The 7,012-nt window shown below is 27.0% G+C and overlaps 1 protein-coding gene across 1 annotated transcript in view; it reads left to right on the top strand.

Annotated features, from left to right (window-relative positions):
- Positions 1 to 6,638, top strand: part of LOC100199875 (RNA-binding protein 41) — a 74,382-nt gene extending 67,744 nt beyond the window's left edge. The window contains exon 7 of the mRNA XM_065797914.1: positions 6,281 to 6,638. The gene's annotated coding sequence lies outside the window, so the exon portion shown is untranslated. The remainder of the gene's footprint in view (positions 1 to 6,280) is intronic.
- Positions 6,639 to 7,012: the final 374 nt, after the last annotated feature.

The raw sequence follows: 7,012 nt of genomic DNA, 5'->3' as shown, positions 1-7,012 counted from the left end.
AGAATCAGTCAAGGACTTATTCAATAGTTAAGAGAAAATTTAAAAGAGTTCTGTTGAATACCTTTTTAAAACTATGACATTTCTCAATTAAACTCGTTACAGTTGTCTGGACTACTAGCTGTAGATGAGTTTAATTGAGAAATGTCTTGAGCAACAGAAGCCTGAGTGAAATTTAACAATGCTTAACCTGTTTAACTGTAATGGCTGAAAGAGTGTGAATATAAGATTCAAAAACTGAATCAGAGGAAAACTTCTTTACAAATAGTTCTGCCTTATTCTTGGGAGATGTAGCAAGATCAAAAATATGTAATAAAGATGGAAAGTTTGACTTACTTTGCCAATAACAACTATATTGACCAAGGGATGAAGAGAACGGGTTTGATTTAATTTGAGTACAGTCTTAAAAAAAGAAGAATGGCAAAGAACAAATAGAAGGTAATTAAATGAAGAGATGCTAAGTTTAGCACCTCTTCATTTAATGAACCCTTTCTTTTATTTTCTTTTCCCTTATTTTTATTCTTTTATTGAGCTAAAAAGCTCATAAAAGAATAGTCAAATGGTTTAAACCGGATTTCACCACAGATATGTGAATTAATGCATAAGTATGTACTGGTCAGGAGTTTAAAAATAATGTTAATGACTATTGGAGTCTTTGCAAATCAATGGATAGCCATTAAAATCAGAGGAATAGCAGAATTCAAAATAGTCTTACAGAAAACAAGTCTGGTGAGTTTTGCAAGAACTGCTGATGGAATCAGCCTTACTGAGAGCTATTACTGAAATTTGAGAATCCTTACTACTAGCTGGCCTCAGAACCATTAAACTGAGTTTAAGAGCTGTACCCTCATTAGTAGATAACCGGAAGAGTTATATAGCCACTATCAAGGAGGCACAAGCAAAAATCTATGAGTAGAGTCAAGAAGATCTGGCATTCATCCTAGGCAGGAAACAATGTAAAAAAGGTTGCGTTTAATCCAGCCTAATGGATGAAGAAGGGGTTCAAAGCTGGCCAACAAAATTATTCTGCTTAGCCCTAAAGTTTTTGCCTAGGAGGCCTTCTACAAAACAGTATCTAGATGCAGTTAACATCTGCCTAAAGTCATCATTTTTATTGAGAAATCATCTCTAACCTTTACTTAACCAAGAGCCATGAGAAGTATTTTAAGTTGGAGTTTATTTCTCTTAGTCTTTGTCTAGCAAAGCGAATCCTACAAGGCAGCAGGACATGGGGCAGGTTGTACTGGATTACATGTAGCAGGGTAATTGTGAAGATTCTGAACCTAAGCTGACCTGGAGTATAGTACTTTATTTTGTTGTCACTAGTTGCTAACTGAATTAACATTACACCAGAGTTTTAAACAGAACACAAATATACATATAGTAACATACAGGTTATGATTACTGTTTATGGGAACCACCCCAGAAGTTCACACATAACACAAATATACATATAGTAACTTACAGGTAATGATTACTGTTTATGCGAACCACCCCAGAAGTTTATGCAAAACACAAATATACATATAGGAACTTACGGGTGAGCCAACACCGTGCCAGAGGTTGAGTGAGAACTCAAACTTACAAATATTTTAAAAAAAGGTATTAAATATATCTAAAGAATTCAAACTTCAATTATTTCCACCATGTTTAAGTAATTTACTCCTGCATTTTCTAAAAAAAAAAAAAAGGGATCGTATTAGTTTATCAAATTTTATTTTTGCAGACTGATTTGTTTACATTAATAATAAAGCAAAAGTGTACAAAAAGTCTGTTAAAATTTTAGTTAAAGAATGTTTAAAAGTGCTTTTTTGTGTTAAATTTGTGTTAAACGAGTATATGTGTATAAATTTCAACCGTCTTTTTTAAAAATTAATTTTAAAGTTTATTATCGCACTAACTATATTGTTATATCCCTAATTGGCATGGGCTAATTAAAATCAAGGTAGTGTAATTCAATTTTTACTCATTAATCAAGTAAAAATGAAACTAATGCATGGAGCACTAAACACATTAAACACTATAACATTTTTTTTAAATTTTAAAATAAAAAACATTGATTTATTATTTTAAAATAAGTTTGATTTTGTTTTTTTCTAACAAATATTTTTTTGTAAATACTATTTATCATGTGTACTATATATATACTGTTATCATATTATTTTGCGAAAACTAAACTTTCTTACAGTTGTGTCCAACAATTTGCAGACATACCACAAGGGTATATCAACCGTTTTGTAAAAAAAATTTTTTTTAGACACAGCATTCATTAAAAGCTTTTTATTTTTAAATTTTAATTTTTTTTTTGTTTAATTTGATTAAATAAATTAGCCTATATTCAAATTATATTTCTCATATTTAACCATATAAATCTTAGGTTTAACCTAATTGATTTTGAGTTTTGGAGCGAATGTTATAATATTTTGTTCAATAAGCCAATTTTTTTGTAACATTTTTATAAGTCTTTTGTTCCACCATTTCATTAACTTTACTAGAAATGAAATTCCTTGTAAACATTAAAAATGTCCAAAGCGTATATTAAAATTGTTTAAGTAACACAAGTCTTGATAACACCTAATAATAACACAAGGGTATATCAATCATTTTGTAAAAAAAAAAATTAATAATTTTACATAAAATTGCAGGTAAAAAAATTAACTATTTCTCGGTTTCTTTTCTTAATATTTAAAGATTTTAGTTTATTATTTGACTTTTTAAAAATAAAAATTTGTAAAAAGTAAACAATTGATAACATTATAACATAATAAATTTCTACATTCTTTTGGGTTAGTTTTATTTAATTAAACTAGTTTTGCGGTAATTTTTTAAGTTGTGGCAATTAATATTTTAATTTTTTAAGTTGTGGCAATTAAAAAAAATTAATGTGGATAAATATGAAAAGCAAGTAAAAAGAATTCTATCATGTCAAAAACTCATTGCATTCAAAACTATTACGTTAAGCATTTTTTATTCATTACATGGCCTGCAACATATACCAATTAAAAAGTTTTTGTTTACTATTTTGTTTTAAACGAATTTTGCTAATCAACGTGTTTTAATCAACGTGTATTAGTTGATTTTAAAAGATAACAATTTTTTAAAAAAAATGTCCATTTTGATTTGATCTCACAACAACTTTTTCACTATGAGATACATTTCTTATATCCCGTAATCCCAATCACTTATAAATGAGGCTTTTTTTTTACACAAAGTATTTGTTTACAATATCGATAAATTAGCAGTTTTTTAAACTGAAACTTAAAGTAAGTTAATTAAATAATCAATATTCATTCAAAGCATAATAGTAAACATGAAAAACTTATTATTATATTTGGTATATAATATGTTGGATTTAGTGAATTATGTGCTAAAATATTAGCTATTGTATTTAGCTAACCTATGGGTTTATATTAACCTATGTATTTAGCTAACCTATATATCTCTAAAAAATTCTTTAAGTAAATGTAGTTGTTCAATTTTAACCAATAAAAAAAGAAAGAATTTCAAAACTTAATTTCAATAGAATAATTAAAGTTTTTATTTTAATCAAACTGTTTTAATTATAAGTTTTTAATTATTATTTGAATTAATGACTTTTTTATTATATTGACTGTTTTTTTGTTTAAACTTTTGTTTTCGATTAATTTTACTTGACATTGTTATTATTTTCAACTTATATATTATTAGTTTTTAATAAATCTTGTTTGACATCGTTTTTTATTTTGATAACATGTTTGAATAAATCTGTGACCCACAATTCTTTTTCTGAATCGAATGACATGTTTTGTTTGTGGTATTTTTTTGATATCCGCAATACAATCAATTCCTACAGTCACCAACTTTGTTTCCAGCGAAGCACTCCCAGACTGACTCTCCACCATGCTTGACTGTTGGAACCACACCTTGATTTATCATACATCTCAAATTAACCAGTGTATATATTGTCAATAATTTCCTCTGAAAATTTCAAACTTTGATTCATGTGAGAACAAAAATTGTGACCATTGTTGAATTTTCCTTTGATGTGTTATTTTCCATCTTAATCATTAAACTTTATTTAGTTAATTTTTTTATATTCTTTTGGCAGCTACATATCCATCAAGACGTAATTGCGAAGATATTGTTTTACAGTTGAAACATAAACTGGTGTTTCCTGTATTGAATTAAGTTTTGTGCAAATTTCAGGAGCAGTTCAAGTACGATTTTTTTTACTTTGAACACAGATAAATTTGTCTACATGATTCAGCATTGCTCTAAGTTTGCCCGAACAAAAACAACTCTGATTACAGCCAGTTTCACAATTTCTTTGTAATGCTCTCATGACTGCATTTTGAGAAGCATTGGTTTTTAAAGTAATTGTAGATAATAACCTTCCTTGTGTAATGCCACAATAATGGTTCGTTTTTCTAAACCACTGTTTTTTACCCATTTTTCTTTAATCAAAACATAAATATAAACTTTTCTTCAAGTTTAACTACTAGAACAAAATTCTTTAAATTACTGTATACTGCGGCTTTGCCCCATTTTGCACCTTTACATCTAGGGTGTGAAAACTAAAAATTTTTTTTCCTCAAACACCAAGCACTTTAAAATTACATAGGAATGACAATTAAAACTATTTGCTCAATTAAAAATTAATCAGTAAAAGTATTTTTTAGAGGGTTTAAATGGTTGGCTTAAGTCATCTTGCCTGTTGACTTTAGCCAGACCCAGTAAAATTGGACTAAAAGATGCATTGAATCAATAAAAACAGCATATCAATCAGCAATCATCAGCCATATTATTCGAAAATATAAAATAAAAACCGTTATAAAAAATACAAGTTTAGCGTTGAAACGGTATCTGACATCAAATATACATGATTTGATATTTGCTAATCAAAGTGAAATTCAAAGTAAAAATTTTTTCCTATGCCTACATGCGGAAACTATTTCACTTTTTTTTGTTCAATAGTGATCTACTATCAAAAGTCATAATGAAATACTTTTTATAAATACAAAGGTTACACTTTTTTTGTAGATGGTTTGTAAGATTGGCATATTTTAATTACAATTACAGTTTCACTTGATTATAGGCATGTTACCTGTGTTTTTATGTTTCCAGATTTCATTGGAAAGTTCTGTATTATTTCTGTACCTGGTTGCATTAAAGGATTTAAGGTTTTCACTAATACCAATGTAAGATTTTTCTGTAAGACTGGGATGATGCTAAAGTGGCTTTATATACAACGTTTTTTAATAGAGATTAGTTACTTAACGAACGGTTTTTTTTATAGCAGTTGCAACTTGTATCATTAGCGGTGAGTATGTTGCACAAAATTTGTTGTTTGTGAATAAATAATTGATCAAATATTAGGCATGCACCCCATAATTAACTTTTTTGTGTTTCTGTTAAAAATTTTGTGGAGCCTATGATGTAATGGAAAAAGTTGATTTAGTTTAAGAAAAGGTGTTCAAAGGATTAAACCATATAATATTAAAAGGATTTAGATTTAAATGATATTGGAGATCCAGACATTTCTAATGCGTCTTTATAAATAGGAGCTGTCTTTTAAAATGTTTTTTCGCTTGAAGAATTGGAAGATAATCTATGTTCAATTGAGGTTGGTATTTCTTTTAAAATGCTTAGTGGATGGTTAGAACTAGCATGGATTTAATGTACTATCAGGTTTATGGTAAAGTTGATAACTGTTGTTAGCAGTTGTCAAGAAATAATGTAACATCAAGGTAGTTAACAATTTTTATATTAGATTTAGATATAATGGATATACTGAGGTTGTTTTGTTTAAATATTTGAGTAAAATGCTTCTTAATTTTTGAACCGCTTGTATTTTTTAACACAGTTAAGCTATCATCTCTATATAATCCGAAATCATACTTGCTATAAAGTTGCTAAATCTAGAATAGAAGAAAAATACCAACTAACTTGCACAATTCTGCTCCATAAGAATTAATAGTGTTATTATTGTTACTACTATTATTAATATCATTCATACCATTAGACTAGTTATTCATAAAGAAAAAAGCCTTCCATCTCATTTCAGTTTTTTCATTTATTTTATCAATGTTTTGAATTTTTCATATACTTATATATATATATATATTTTGTTTTTAAATATATATATATATATATATATATATATATATATATATATATATATATATATATATATATATATATATATATATATATATATATATATATATATATATATATATATATATATATATATATATATATATATACATATTGCATAGTTTTGTTTTGATCATAAAATTTTTAGGACAGCATATAAATGTTGAGTTTGGCATGCCGACATTTTAAAAGATTAAGTTCAGCATTTGTATGCCTTTGTAAAGCTAAGATTGGTTTTTACATTAGCATTGTTGAAAGTGTCAATCTGGATTTCGAGGGCTGACTATGAGTCTAAACTGTTTCCAAAATTATGTTAACAAAAGCTACTGGAGAGTAAATCATTCCAAAGGGTTTGTTTCAAACAAATAGTATTTTCCAATATAAACTATATAATATGGATGGATTAACTGTACGATTTCAGCACTTTTTTTTCTATTTTTGAATTTTTTGTATTGAATTTCAAGAATAATTATTTGATAGAGTAGCATTCTAGGTGTGAGTTAAAAGTAATTCTTATTCAATACCATGAGTGAGAATCTACACTTTATCTTGTTATTGAATAAATAAGTTCTTTTTTTTTTTTTTTTAACCTGTATATGTATAAAAATACTAAAATAAAAATAAATAAAAAAAAGTATAGTGAAAACATAAAACTTTTTTATGAACCTTAAACCTTAGATCTTATTGGATATTTATAAACAGTTGATGATTTTTATTATATTGGTAGTTACCAGTTAGAGATGCCCAACCAAAACTCTCAGTAAAAATATGTACATAACTCTACATGTTCTCATTGATTGTCATCACTCTTAATTATATAAAAAAAATTATTATATAGATTTATTCAAATTTAAATTAATAAAGTGTTAGTGGGCTTTAC

This window comes from Hydra vulgaris, chromosome 05 (genome assembly GCF_038396675.1).
Source record: "Hydra vulgaris chromosome 05, alternate assembly HydraT2T_AEP".
Taxonomy (NCBI): Eukaryota; Metazoa; Cnidaria; class Hydrozoa; order Anthoathecata; family Hydridae; genus Hydra; species Hydra vulgaris.
Note: the sequence above shows the minus strand (reverse complement) of the source record. Positions and strands in the feature narration are given on the sequence as shown.